Consider the following 16317-nt stretch of genomic DNA (forward strand, 5'->3'; position numbering starts at 1 on the left):
CGCATTCTCAGACAGGAATGGAAATTCTTTGGGGAGGAAGGCAGCAGTGTTGTGGATAGCTGATTTCCCAAAAAGATTAATCTCCATGGTCACAGAGAACCATAAAGCTCTCCAGGCATGCAGTTCCCTAAGGCTATTTTTGTTGTAAGGTCTAAATAAAGGGTTCTGAAAAGACTTTGCCTCCAGAAATAGAGATAAAATGGAAGATTTTGGAATAAGCCTCTCGCTGTCAATTTACTTTCAATTTGTTTAACAAAGGGGTGACAGCTTTTCCTCAGCACTTAATTTTCTTTTCTGTGGCTATAAAGATGGAGTTTACAACAGGATGACATATGCATTCCTGTTTATAGTGTCTGCGTGGACCAGATGCCAGGTTTAACCAAGACGTCATTCCTTGTGTTTATAACTGGTGATGCACATGTACCCAGGCACTGGCTCATCTCTCTCCTGGCAACGGGAGGAAAAGGCAGCAGGCACTCTTCCTAGTACACTGGGGGACAGTTGTTTTTACCTTCATCTTACTTCCCTCACTATCTTTTTACAAAGTAGTTACCCTGTTCCTGAGGAATCACACTTGCACAGCCTGCATCACATTGGCTCAGGAAGTACAGTTTCCCTGTTGCACCAATTTTTCTACAGTTTTGTGTAACTATCAGTTTTCCAGTCACTTCACATGGCACACAGTCATCAATCAAGCTAGCATTAAAAGACAATCAACTCACAAACCACATTCAGCCTGGCTGGGCTGCATTTCTATCTTCCTCATCTGTGACGTAGAACAATTAATGTACCTGAGTGGATCTGTATTTTCTTCATCAGAACAAGATAAGAATAACTTATAAGACTTGTTAAACATAAGATCCAAACTTTTATTGAAGTCAGAAATAATAAATCCCCACCTGGAGCAAGCAAATAATTTTAAATTCCATACTTGTTGTAACTCTTTTTTTTTTTTTTTTAAACATCTTTATTGGGGTATAATTGCTTTACAATGGTGTGTTAGTTTCTGCTTTATAACAAAGTGAATCAGCTATACATATACATATGTTCCCATATGTCTTCCCTCTTGCGTCTCCCTCCCTCCCACTCTCCCCATCCCACACTTCCAGGCTGTCACAAAGCACCGAGCTAATATCCCTGTGCCTTGCGGCTGCTTCCCCCCAGCTATCTACCTTACTACGTTTGTTAGTGTGTATATGTCCATGACTCTCTCTCGCCCTGTCAAAACTCACCCTTCCCCCTCCCCATATCCTCAAGTCCGTTCTCCAGTAGGTCTGCGTCTTTATTCCTATCTTACCCCTAGGTTCTTCATGACATTTTTTTCCCTTAAATTCCATATATATGTGTTAGCATACGGTATTTGTCTTTTTCTTTCTGACTTACGTCACTCTGTATGACAGACTCTAGGTCTATCCATCTCATTACAAATAGCTCAATTTCATTTCTTTTTAAGGCTGAGTAATATTCCATTGTGTATATGTGCCACATCTTCTTTATCCATTCATCCGATGATGGGCGCTTAGGTTGTTTCCATGTCCTGGCTATTGTAAATAGAGCTGCAATGAACATTTTGGTACATGACTCTTTTTGAATTTTGGTTTTCTCAGGGTATATGCCAAGTAGTGGGATTGCTGGGTCATATGGTAATTCTATTTGTAGTTTTTTAAGGAACCTCCATACTGTTCTCCACAGTGGCTGAACCAATTCACATTCCCACCAGCAGTGCAAGAGTGTCCCCTTTTCTCCACACCCTCTCCAGCATTTATTGTTTCTAGATTTTTTGATGATGGCCATTCTGACTTGTTGTAACTCTTAATTTGCCCCAGTTGTGTATTGATGTAATTTGAAATAACTAAATCAGTAAGGAGGGAGATGGGGAGAGGAAGAAGGGAGGGAGGAAGGGAGGAAGGCAGGAAGGAAGGAAGGAAGGAAGGAAGGGAGGGAGGGAGGGAGGGAGGGAGGAATGAATTTCTATTGCTTTAAAAATAAAACATAAGTATTTTACACCCCAGAACCCCACACCCTTAGGCTCAGCATTTGAGGCAAGTATGCAGCTGACAGCAGACTGGCAAAGCCCCCAAATGGGAGAATTAATGGTCTCAAGGTGACCAGAGACTCTGAAGCAGAATCCATACTCAATAGGCTGATCTTGAAAAAAATGATCAAATAAAGGGGCAAAAGTAAAAAAAAAATACTGTCTGCCTTTCCCACAAAAAGCAAAATTTACTTTCACCTCCTTATTTGACCAAATTAGTCTAACATTTTCTCCTCCTCGAAATAGCTAACAGACAGGCTGACTATTGGGTAGAGTAATTGATCAGATAAATTTAAGGTCCCTTTCACATCTCAGAGTCAATTATTCAATGACCTTATATGGGAAGAAAACTGCAGAGGGAAAATATCTAATGGAAAATGAGATAAATGTGAAAGTGGGTGGTAAATTGTGAAGTTCTATCTAAGAGGTATAGCATCATTATTTAGAAAATATAAGTAGATTAAGCGTATTTTAAGAAAGAACTTGATCATAGTAACAGAACCCTTCATCTTTCATCCTGTAAACAGAGATGAAACTCACACTGAGATGAATCCTCCAACATCATATTATTGCCAAAATATAAGTTCACTAACTCATTCGAAGTGTATATACTTAACTCACTGATTATATAATTCTTAGAGCTAGGGACAATTTCAAAATATATGTTCCTGGCACATGTAATATACTAAACACACTGCTGAACAACTATAGCATCTAAAAACAAAACCCCATTTCTCAAAGATATCATGGTAAAATGCTCTCATAACCAATGATTTTGAGAAACTGATAAGCAGTTACGCAAGCAGCACAATCACTGAACTGACTTGATTCACAAAACACTGGGCAAGCAAGTCAAACACACCTTTGGAACAGATGGACCTTTTAATCGATGACGTTCCTCCCTCAGTTGTGAAACTGGGGTTAAGACATTAGTGCTGGTAATGGTTTCCACTTGTTTGACATTCTAACATATTATAGCCTGTAAATCATTCTTGCAGAATGAACCCTGCAAGTTTCCTAGAACTCGTGGACAAATACGTCATAAATTGGTTCCTGTTTTAGCACATCTTAGCAACCTAAAATGCTGAACAAATTCCTAAAAGAAATGCAAATCTTCAGGGTCCAAAGAAACAATGGAAGAGGATGGGTACGCTTATAAAAAATGATTCCTCTTCTACAGAAGAGATGAGGAGCAAATAAAGAAGGAAGGGAGAAAGAGAAACCAAGGAAAGGCAAAAGTATAAAAAACAGCTGCAGAAGAAATTACAGAATTAGAAGATTATATTATCTCCCCTCACTCCCTCCTTCAGAGTAATATTTTTAAATAATTAAATTAAATGACATCTTGAAAGGGAAACCTGATTTTTAATGGGCAGTCAAAATAGAATACATTACAGAATTATTCTGTAGAGATGCATTACAGAATTGTTTTTGAAAATATTATGTATTAGCCATTACACATAATTTTAAAGTCTTCTTACATATGACATCCAGAATGTTTCTAGTAATATTCTACTTGAAGAGGGTAAACAAAAGACCAGAAGATATTTCTAGCCATACAAGTCCATAAAACAATATAAGAGTTCTAATGTTAATGAATACGTTCAATTTTTTTTAATTAAAATGTTTGTTTTCACATAAGTATGTCAGATACAGTGAGAAGCTGGTAAATGTTTAACAACCAGCTCTGATCTGTAGCATATGCCAATTTCCATGGTGTAAATACTCCTACCATGGCCAATTTGAAGCTATCTATATGAGGTCAATTAGCTCACAAATTTACTGAATAGTAAAAATAGGTCTCCTAAGCCAGTACAAGCCTACTCTAGCACACCACTGGACAGCAATTATTTGGGAGGTATGGCTCCCAGTTTCCTCATAAGTTCTCCAGAAGGGGAATCTGAAGTCTAGGATATTTGAAGACTTTTCAAACACATGATAAGAAATATAATCAGATTAGTCTCTACTGTCTTTCTTTATGTTTAATTTTATACAGGAAGAATTAAAAGAGGCTTGTTTGGGTTTTTTCTTGTATTCATATAGAGCTGTTTTCCTAAGCACTGCACCATCATCCATTCATTCTAGGAGGAAGGGAAGATAGAGAGAAGTGGGGAATTTTTTTGGTTGAGTTAATTATCCCAGAAGGGACTAATGCACTGGATTATATCACCCTTTGCTCTAAATCTGCCCATAATAAATCAATGAAAAAAATTTAACCTAGTCAATAGTTTTTCTAAAATATTTACCAGCAGTTTCACATTTTCAAAGTTCCTCTGTTCTTCCTACAGTCTTGACCTATGAGGCTATCTTTACAGTGGAAAAGGCAATATAATTTCTGTGCCCACTCACAGAAATCAGTTATTTAAAATTAGTAACATGGGGCTTCCCTCGTGGCACAGTTGTGGCAAATTCAGGGGACATGGGTTTGAGCCCTGGTCGGGGAAGATCCCACATGCCGCAGAGCAACTAAGCTCATGCACCACAACTACTGAGCCCACGAACCACAACTGCTGAGCCCATGTGCCACAACTACTGCAGCCCACGCGCCTAGAGCCCATTCTCCACATCAAGACAAGCCACTGCAGTGAGAAGCCCGCACACCACAACAAAGAGTAGCCCCCACTCGCCGCAACTAGAGAAAGCCCGTGCACAGCAACGAAGACCCAATGCAGCCAAAAAATAAATAAAATAAATTTAAAAATGTTTTTTAAATTAAAATTAGTAACATGAAACACTTTATAATTACTGAGGAGAGACTGCCTACAAAAGCCTTTAGATTCAGAAAAATCTTTAAGAGCATCTTGAAGTGAACACAGAGAACTTTTAATACAGAAATGAGATAAGGCAGAGATTATTTTAATGATGTAGTTTCATGACAGATTATCTTTCTGTAATACTAATCACAGAATTGCTTTAAAGCACTGCAACAGTTATGGATCTCCCCAAATGCTTGGCAGGATGCCTTTGTACACTCATCTACTAAAGGTGGCTTTTGGACCTTAAAGCATCCTTCAGAAATATTAATTTCTAGTTATTTTAGATAACTCTCTTAGAAGATTCTGCTGTCTTTCACCAGTATTCTTATCAAATAAAATAAAATGTAAAGTTAAATTTATCTAAGAGGCCAGGAACAGAATTAAATGAACTGGCACTAGAAGAGAGGAAACAGGAAAGGACCCAGTTTCAGACAAGTGATTATGATTCAGGTCTTTGCCAACTCTCTCACTAATGTATTTGGTTGTGACTGGTATGTTTATTCTGGAAAACAATGCTTATGAGGAACTCTTTTTGTAGCTTGAGAAGAGAAATTTAGGTGCAGCGTCAAGTTTCTGAAGGTTGAAGTTTAAGTTTCCTAAGGTTGTTATGTGGGGAAGGATTTGACTCTGCCAAAGTCCAAGGACAAAACTAGAATTGAAACTAGAAGGTTCAGAGATGGAGCATTTAATACAGCTGAAGAACAAACCTTCTTTCAGCTAGAGCTCTCGGAAGACAGAATGGTTGCAATGAAGTCATTAATTCCCCTGGAAGGCACAAAGCTATCTCAGAGATACGGTATAGAGGTTGGACTGGATGGTCTCTTAAAACATCCTATGATTCCACTGAAACAGGACCTTTGACAAACTATTGGTACTCAAGCTTCTAAACTTGTCCTATACAAATCATAGCCCTCAATACACGATAGTTGACAATTCTGATAGTTCTCTGAAACAGAGAAAATGGTGGACCATCATAGTGAACTAAGACATGATTATGAAATGTAATGGAAAAGCACGAGTCCATTTCTACCAATCATCTCTCTTTATGCCCATGAATAAAGAGTTCATCTTACTTCAAAGATGAATATTTGAGAGGATGAGTAAAGTGAAGTCATCACTGTACGGGTGGAATATGACAAGCATTTCTAGCAGACAAGGATGAATGAAGAAGAAAACTTCAATTTGCTAATAAGCAGATAAAGTAGTAGCACAAGTAACTACCTAAAGCAAAATCAGCAATGTAAAAGCTTAGCTGAACAATCTCTCCCCAGAAACTCCCTGGAACTTTCTTTTTAACTCTCTCAGGAATAACTGAAAAGTCAAATTTATTTGTCAAAACATCTTCAAGATGTTATTTTTTGCAATATCATAACTAAAGACTTGCAGTGCTAAATATATACCAGTCTCAGCAGAAGTGGGCAACATAGTAGAATCTTCAAAGATGAGTAAAGGGCCAAATGGAGTCTGGTCTCTGTGCTGCCTCAATACCTAGCTGGTGATGACTCACCTGTGGGAGGACTGAGTCTACTCCAGGTCTCCCTCCAGGAGATTACTCCATACCAGGGCATGCATGAAGTATCCTCTTTTTTCAAAGATTTTAAAGAAAAGTGTGCTGACTTAACAGCTCTGTAGGTCAGAATCATTTGTGGACTTCCTATACATACAGATTTCTGAGCTCCGTTACCAAAGATCATACTTCAAAAGGTCTGAGAAGGGGCCTGAACACATGTATTTTTTAAAGGATCTAGAGGTGATTCTGGTGCCCTTCCAGGATTGAGAAGGAGTGGTTAAGGAGGTAGGTGCAGGAAAAGTCTAAAGGTAGAGAGGAGGTCGATAATGCCAGCAGACAGGTGGGAATTCCAACAGCCAATTCCATCAGGATACAGCCTGAGTAGGGTGATCGTTCTTAACAATTTGCGGGTCGTGGACGTTTTTTGAGAAGTTGATTTAAACAAAACTATGAATTCTCTTCCCTCGCATTTGCAAGGAAAAAAAATCCACAAAATTATGCGAAGATCTTACAAACTTAAGGAATATTATACTAAACAGTTATGTGTCAAGAAAGAGGGGAGGGCTTCCCTGGTGGCGCAGTGGTTGAGAGTCTGCCTGCCAATGCAGGGGACATGGGTTCAAGCCCTGGTCTGGGAAGATCCCACGTGCCACGGAGCAGCTGGGCCCGTGAGCTACAAATACTGAGCTCTGCGCGTATGGAGCCTGTGCTCTGCAGCAGGAGAGGCCGCGACAGTGAGAGGCCCGCGCACCGCGATGAAGAGTGGCCCCCGCTTGCCACAACTAGAGAAAGCCCTCGCACAGAAACGAAGACCCAACACAGCCAAAAATAAATAAATGAATAAATAAATTTAAAAAAAAAAAAAAAAAGAAAGAGGGGAAATCATAGCCACCATAAATATCAATCTCTTACACAGGTTTCTTTTCTGTTCCAGACAAATAGGAGACTATTGCACGCACTTCCTTCCTGCATGTGGAACATGGCAGCACAGCAGCAACTTGGCACTGTTTTAAAACGTTGGGGAGGTCCAGAGCATGGACTTTGGTGAGACCAACTTGGGTTTGAATTTCAGCTCTAAAATATCTAAACTTCTGCAAGCAACCCCTTCCCTGAGCCCTAGTATTCTTTTCTATAAATTGGCTTACTAAAACCTCTTTTGTCGAGTTGTTGAGGATTAAATGAGAAAATATAGACAAGACATTCTGTACCATGCCCAACAAATAGTAGGTAATCAATAAATGGAAATAATATTGCCCATGACCCACGCTGTTATAATATGAACAATCTTCTCTACTCAAGGCATATAGAAGCTAGAAGCTTCCAACAGGAATATGAGGTGCGTTGGGATCTTTCAAAGAGCTATAGAATGTAAATGGGTTTGGAAAACTAACCAGTCCTTCCAGGAGTGTAGATAATAATTTCAGCCCAGTGTCAACCTGTCCCATATGGCAGGCTCCTCGAGCTTGGACGTGCATGTGAATCACGTGGAGATCCTGTTAAAATGCAGATTCCGATTCAGTAGGTCTGCAGTGGGACCTGAGAGGCTGAAGCTCTAATAATCTTCTCAGAGATACTGCTGCTGGTCTATGGACCACTCTTTCAGTGTAGAAAGACTATTTGAAACCTCTAAAATCAAGAGTAGTGGAGAGAAAGAGCAAGAGAGACTGACTTTTAAATAACAAAAAAACCCTTTAGAAACTTGAGTGCTTCTTCTTATTGTTGGGTTACTCCAACCAACCTGAGTGCCTACCTCCCCAAAGGGACACAGCATAATTCTAGAGGCCATGACATGGCCTTAGGTCTAAGATTCACAATAAATGCTAAACTGCATGACCAAAAAAGTATCTGCTGGTGTACACTGAACCCAATGTTAGATGTGGGAAGATGGTAGACTATTACAGGGCTTACTGAAATAACCCTATAATGCTCCGGAACTATTCAGATCATAGGAAAGTACACTGCTCTTCTCGATTTTAATATCAATGTTTACACTTTAAATATACATTAAATAATTATACACAGGGTTAAATTTTTATTATAGTTATGAATAAATTGAGTAATTAGAGTCATATAGGATTATGTACTATCATATTTTTATTTTGTTTATAGTTCTCTCACTAAAGTACTTTCAAGATTTTCACTGATTGAAACTATTCTAATTTTACCTCCCACTCCATCTCACCCATTTTCTGCTACCCTTTTTATGTCTTCGGAGACTAAGATAAAACCTATAGAGAATTTGTGGGGGTTCTTTTGCAATGAAGAGAAGAGGTAAAATAAGGGACAAAATCTCATACGAGGTCAAGTAGACAACTAAACAGATACACGTGGCCCCCAAAAGACTAGAGATTTCTGATCTTATAATATTTTATATTAGTTTGTATCGATATTAGTATTTTAACTTTTCCTTCCCTTAGGGATTCTTTTATGTTAATTTAAATAAATGCTCTACAAGCATTCAAAAGTAAAAATAATATTGAAATGTTCTGCTAAATAAAATATAAGCCACATGGCTTCAATGAAGAAATAAAGACAATGAAGAAATAATGTCCTAAATATTAACTAATCATCTTTAATTTCATGTGATCACAAATAAACCATATCTAGAATCCCAAAATGTCAACAAAAAGTTTTATATTGAACCTTATTATTGTTTTTGCTATCATTGTTTTTATTCACAATTCTTTTAAAGCTATTTAAGATTTTGTATTTGGATGGTTTGAGATATCTTGTCAAACACAGTCTTACTGAAACATTTCTTGGTGAACAAAATAAAGTTGTCTGCTTTCAAGTTTAATGATACAAATCATCATGTGTATCAAAATTTTCCATTTAAAAAGATTTTCTAATTGCTTAACAGCTCAGAAAAAGAAAAATAACTGTATCCCAAGCCCAACAAGAGAAAGAATTTCTTTTCTGGGAACATAATTAAATAACAACAACAAAAAAAAAACAGAAAAATTGCACATGAAATTGCATGAAATCAAAACAAACAAAAATGTATACAGTTCTATCTACACAGATAGATAAGTATATTTCAATAGCTTCTTCCAAAAAGGTTATAGCAATTCACATGCCCATAAGCAATGTAAGACAGTATCTGTTTACCCATACCATGGCCAGCAATGGAGCTTATTGTCTGTTTTTAATTTTAATAATAATTTCAATTTCATTTTAACTTGTATTTCTTTTATTAAAGAAGTTGAACCTTTTTCCTATATTTCATTCATTTGTATTGGCCATCTGCATTCCACCATATGTATCTTGCTTAATTGCAAGTTTTGCCTATTTTCTATTACGTTTCTGTTTCTCTTATTTTTTATAGAAGCTCATAGTACATTAAGTACAAGTTTCTAGTTTATCATGCAGTCTTGTAAATATTTTCAGTCTATAATTTTAATTTTTTACTTTTTGTCATATATTTTCCCACATAAAAATTCCTAATTTTGCTAGTCAAAAACTATCCAACTCTTTTCTTAAATGGCATCTAGATTTTTCTTCTCTTTTAAGAAAAATTAAACAAATGTAATCCTAAATTTTCTTCTATTACTGTATCATTTTAATTTTTGCATTTAGATCTTTATTCCACTTCCATATATGAATATGATGTGAGGTAGTGTTTATCTTATTCCAGATGGAGGCCAATTACACCAACATCATTTTCCCCCTGAATTTAAATTATACATTTATCACAAATTAGATTTCCATATATACTTTAGTCTATTTCTGGATGTCTTTCTATACTACTAGTTATTTCTTTCTGGACTTTACACCATGCTGTTTTAATTAGATAATCTTAAAAGTATATTTTAACAGTTGGTAAGACAATATAATTTTCCTTTTCCAAGATTTTCTCTAGAATTCTGATACATTCATTCTTTCACGTAAAAGTGGAGATAATTTCCTTCATAAGGAACATAAGACTCTGGCTGGAATTTCATTAAAAATGCACAGTCATTTTGGAAGAATTACTATATTCATGATTACTAATTTCAGAATTACTATTTCATGATTTTAAGTATTTCTGTGAATTCAGTTTCCATTTATTCAACTCCTCTTAATAAAACTGTACATCCTTCTTCACAAAGAAGCTGCGCCTTTCTTGTTAAATCTATTCATGGATATATAACTGTGAAAGGAATATTTTTCCAATACGATATGTAACTTATTATTGCTACTATTTTTAAAAAACTGTTAACTTTTTTGTTGTTTCTTTTATTTTTTCAAATGCAAAGAAAATGTCAAAATCAACAAAAGAAGGTAGGGAATTTTCAAAGCTACAAGCAAAAATTAACCACTAAGATAGGAAATATCAATAAAATATAAATTCTGTTGAGTCTGAAAAGAAAAAAAGATAAAAGAAATTTACATACTATTAGAAAAAAGGAAAAAGAACTATAAATGTAGACAAAGTTAAAATAACTTTTATTAGTAGTAAAAAACCAAAGCAACAAAAGATAAATAAACAAGTGGGACTACATCTAACCTGTGACCTGTTTTCCCCACTTGGTCATCATCACCCCCAAAGCTCCACCTCAATCAACAGTTATTTCTCTTTCTAATACATTTCAAATCCAAATGGGTTGCCAGCTTAAGAAAATGCAGTACCTCTCCAAGGGGTTAAAAATGTAAGCTCTGGAGGCATACAGGCTAGATTTTTATCTGCATTCCATCATTTACCAGCTGGGAGACTTTGAGCAAGGTATTTATCCTCTGTACCTCAGTTTCCTCAACTCGGATGCAGGAATAACAATACTACTACTTCATAGGGCTACTGGGAGGATTAAATTAGAAAATCTATTAAAAGCACTTAGCATAATGGCTCGCATGTAATAAATGCCCCAAAAGGTTAACTATTTGATAATGATGATGATGATGACGAAGAGGAGGGAGGATAGATGGGAGAAGAAGGAAGAGAGGAAAAAGGAGGAAGCACTCAGAAAACTGTCTGCTAAATTCTTTGTTCTGACTTCTACATGGAAGACACTTCCAATGACTCTTACCTGCTCCTTCTCATAATTCCTAGAGAACCTTCAAAATGATCCATACCCCAAGAGATGCTCACATCTTTGTACTTAAGGACCCTTTAATTGGTCTTTGCTGAGTTCTTTCATTTATTCACTCACAGAAGTGTTTATTGAGTGTCTGCTATGAGCCAGGCCCTGGAATTACAATGGAAAACAAAGCAGACGTAGACCTTACGTTCATGAAATTTCAAGTCTCCTGGACCTTGGGTTCTGAGTTCTGGGACCACTTTTAGGTTTCATTGTTCTTCCTCAAACTAACACAAGGGTGTCTCCTAGAGCTCTGACTCACTGGCACAGACTCGGAACTGAAGACACACTGCAGGTTGATCAACTATATTTTCACCAGAGAATAAAAGGACTGTTTATACAAGCTCTGCCTATTCCTCTTTGTCATCGCCATCCAGTAGAACTTTCTGTACTGGTGGCAATCTTCTACATCTGTGCTGTCCAGTGCAGTAACACGAGGGCACCCAAAATGTGACTAGTGCAACTGAGAACTGGATTTTTAGTTATACTTAATTTTAATTTAAATAGATGTGGCTACCATACTGAAGAACACAAGACTAAACTCCTTACAGCTTTTTTGTTTGTTAAAATCTAGAAACCGAATTTGGCACTTTTGTATGAATTCCCTGTATGCTGAGTTTATTTACATTACAAAAAGAAAGGTTTGAGGAGTACTGGAAGGAAACTCAGAAGCACTACTGTGGACAAACAAGCAAAAGCTGCAGTTATATTTTGGAATAAAAAACTCATTGTTTTAATAGAATTACCATATGACCCAGCAATCCCACTACTTGGCATATACCCTGAGAAAACCAAAATTCAAAAAGAGTCATGTACCAAAATGTTCATTGCAGCTCTATTTACAATAGCCAGGACATGGAAACAACCTAAGCGCCCATCATCGGATGAATGGATAAAGAAGATGTGGCACATATACACAATGGAATATTACTCAGCCTTAAAAAGAAATGAAATTGAGCTATTTGTAATGAGATGGATAGACCTAGAGTCTGTCATACAGAGTGAAGTAAGTCAGAAAGAAAAAGACAAATACCGTATGCTAACACATATATATGGAATTTAAGGGAAAAAAATGTCATGAAGAACCTAGGGGTAAGATAGGAATAAAGACGCAGACCTACTGGAGAACGGACTTGAGGGTATGGGGAGGGGGAAGGGTGAGTTTTGACAGGGCGAGAGAGAGTCATGGACATATACACACTAACAAACGTAGTAAGGTAGATAGCTGGGGGGAAGCAGCCGCAAGGCACAGGGATATTAGCTCGGTAAAAAAAAAAAAAAAAAAAAAAAAAAAAAAAAAAAACCTCATTGTTTTGCTGTAGAAAGAAACTGTCCTTAGTGGGGAAATTTTAAAAGGTTCTGCCAAACCAGAAATTCTATCTGAATAATAAGAATTTACTCCCTTTTTTTAGCAGCAGAGATGACCAATGATTAGAACCATTTACAAAAGTCACCTTGAACACATCTGCATCCACAACCTAGGGCAGCAGCGAGAGAATGGAAGCAATAGAGGTCATTTTGGTGTGGTCAAAACATCCATAGGTCCTCAACCATAACCCACACCCTCCAGCTCGTGATAAAAGTCAAACCCAAGATTCTGAGTGAAGCCAAAGGAAAATAAAAAGGACCTGTAAAGAAAGCCCAAATATGATGTGTTAAATAATTGAGTGTAACTGAAACCAGGACCTTATGGAAAATGCCCACCCTGAAAGTTACTATTATTGGTTCTAGACTGCTACCTGGAAAACAGAATTAGTGCGTGTGTGGAGCTGGCTTGCGAGTGAGTGCCCTGAAGACTCAAAGGACCACAGTGGCCTACTCCAGAGGCAGGCCTTGACAGGACATTCAAATGATGGCATCATTCTTTAGCAAAATGGAGCTGAGTTACTGTGATGTCCTCTGTCACAGGAAAGCTGAGATCCACCAAGTGCTGATCAGCCTTCTCTATGAGTTCAGGATATACACGAGCCACCTCTTCTCCAAGTTGCTTCAGTTCTCTGGATAAACAATACTTATGCATTTGAGCCATTAAAAACACTTCAACATTCAGCAGATAACCAACCAAACTGGGACTCCTGAGAGTACAAGAGTTCTCAATGACTAATTACTCCAGGGAAACAGTCATAAACCAGCCCATCCTGAGCAAACCAGGATAGGTGGTTATGCTAGCAATGCTGGGCATCTGGTGCAAAGGCCTCAGTTTGCGGTCAGGAGATGTTTCAGCACCTGTATCTCCCTCACTTTGTCTCCTTTGTACTGATGAAATTTTCCATCCAGTGACATCCTGCAGTTCCTTTAAGGTAACAGCATTTTACATTCTTCTTTTACTGATGAGATTAGATTGTAGGGGCTGGACTTTTAAGATTTACCTCATACTGACGTTTGCTAATGCTGTCCATGCGATAAAGAGCATGGGAGTCTCACTGGGAACCAAGAAGCCCCTACCTCAGAGAGGGATGTCAGACATTCAGTAGCCAGTGCTTATCAAAAATTCACAGGTCCCTGAGGCAAGCCCCTCAAGGCAAGCATTTCCCCATTGGAGATACAGAGACACAGGTGGCCATACTTTCTTGCACACTCCTTGGAATTCCCCCAGCATTGATGCTTATATTTACTAAGGACTATAGGTCATAGTGACACTATAAAGGAGCTCAATTGGGAGGGTATGAAGAGGATATCCTATAAAGTGGATAAGGTTTAAAGTATATAAATTATTATAAAAATTTACTCTTGTTCATTCGCATGGTATTTACATGCATCATAAAATCAGTGACATTTCCCAAAACCCTGAAAGTCATGCCACTGCTCCAGAAGCCACAGCTTGGGAAGGGGTATGGCAGTAGCTGGGGGAATTCTGAAACTTATGCTTTGTTCATTTCTGCTGCAAATGAATACCTTGGTAATACTTCCATTTGCCAACATGTATGTTATAAGAGGGGCTTAGCTGATCTGACTTCTGAATAATTAAAGAGACAAAGTTCTTTTCTGTGATGGTGAAGATTAACTCTAAAACCACCAATATTCCTGCTGCCCAGTGATTCAGCACTGACAAAAAAACTAGGAGCCCTTCTGGTTAAAGACATCACAGCATGAGAAGCATGTTGAAAACTTGGAGAGGATACACAGAAAATAAAAACAGAAAACACACATATACACACAGTGTTTTTAGTAGGAAAAACTAAACAAAGCAAGAAAGGCTGATGTGGAAGTCTTATGTGAAGCTACATAACAGCCTAATTATATTGTGCAAATGATAGTCTTTGAGCTAAGGTATCTAAAAATTTCTAAAAAAATATCTTTAAAACATCTAAAAAATCTTTTAAAAATCTAAAAATTTCTAGAAAGCAGAGAAGTAAATCTTCAAACAAGCAAATTGCATTTTGTTCATTCATTGGGTTAATGAGCTGATCTTGGGAATGGTTTAGCTCACTCATAACTCCATCAGTTCCCCATCACCTCAACATTCTTTTAGCTATTACACTGACATTCTCTCAATTTAAGAAATCTGCTCCCCTTTTCTAACCAGATGGCTGCCCCAATCTTCTGGCAAGTTCTAGCAGCAACTGCAGATTTATATTATTAGTAACAGTATCCTTTTATTGTTAGTCTCTCTGAATATTTTATGAGTAGGAAATGCAGCATGAGTTTTCTGTTACATGAGAAATAAGTTTAAAACTGAAGTAAATCTTCAAAGTGACATAACAAATTGCTTCAGCAGACTTCTGCCACAATACTTTGTTTCTCCTATGTGGATAAATTAGCAATAGAGAACACAGATGAATAATTTACTTCTAACAATTTAACTACGAAATGAATTCCTCTTGCCTTATTTTTTCTGAATGCTTCACATATATGCTTTATTTAATCTCCATAACAACGCTTTGAAGTAGACATAGAGAGGTTAAGTGACTTGCTCAAGGAAACACAGCTAGTCAGAGCTGCACCAATGTTCAAACCTAAGCAATCTGGCTCCAAACTCTGCTCTTAACCACTCCTCTGGAGTGAGGGTTTCCAGCACAGGCTTTTTTTTTTTTTTTTAATTGAAGTATGTATAATTGCTTTACAATGCTGTGTTACTTTCTGCTGTACAGTGAAGCAAGTCAGCCATATGTATACATATATCCCCTCCCTCTTGGACTTCCCCCCACCCCATCCCATCCATCTAGGTCATCACAGAGCACTGAGTTGAACGCCCTGTGCTAAACAGCAGGTTCCCACTAGCTATCTATTTTACACATGGTAGTGTATTTATGTCAAACCTAATCTCCCAATTCATCCCACCCTCCCCTTCTCCCCGTGTCCACACATCCATTCCCTACACCTGCCTTTCTATTCCTGCCCTGCAAATAGGTTCATGTGTATCATTTTTCTAGATTCCACATATATGCGTTAATACACGATATTTGTTTTTCTCTTTATGACTTACTTCACTCTGTATGACAGATTCTAGGTCCATCCACATCACTACAAATGACCCAATTTCATTTCTTTTTATGGCTGAGTAATATTCCATTATATATATGTACCACATCTTCTTTATCCATTCGTCTGTCGATGGACATTTAGGTTGTTTCCATGCAGTGCTGCAATAAATACTGGGGTGCATGTGTCTTTTTGAATTATGGTTTTCTCAGAGTATATGCAGTAGTGGAACTGCTGGGTCATATGGTAGTTCTATTTTTACTTTTTTAAGGAGCCACCATACTATTCTCCGCAGTGGCTGTATCAACTTACATTCCCACCAACAGTGCAAGAAGGTTCCCTTTTCTCTGTACCCTCTCCAGCATTTATTGTTTGTAGATTTTTTGATGATGGCCATTCTGACTGGTGTGAGGTGAGAGCTCATTGTAGTTTTGATTTGCATTTATCTAATGATTAGTGATGTTGAGCATCTTTTCACGTACTTCTTGGCCAGCTGTATGTCTTCTTTGGAGAAACATCTATTTAGGTCTTCCACCACTT

At 37.5% G+C, this 16317-nt stretch overlaps 1 protein-coding gene across 1 annotated transcript in view; it reads right to left on the bottom strand.

Annotated features, from left to right (window-relative positions):
* CPE (carboxypeptidase E) overlaps positions 1-16317 on the bottom strand; it is a 110424-nt gene that overhangs the window by 35096 nt on the left and 59011 nt on the right. The window lies entirely within an intron of this gene.

The sequence above is a fragment of the Phocoena phocoena genome, chromosome 5, assembly GCF_963924675.1.
Source record: "Phocoena phocoena chromosome 5, mPhoPho1.1, whole genome shotgun sequence".
In the NCBI taxonomy this organism is placed as follows: Eukaryota; Metazoa; Chordata; class Mammalia; order Artiodactyla; family Phocoenidae; genus Phocoena; species Phocoena phocoena.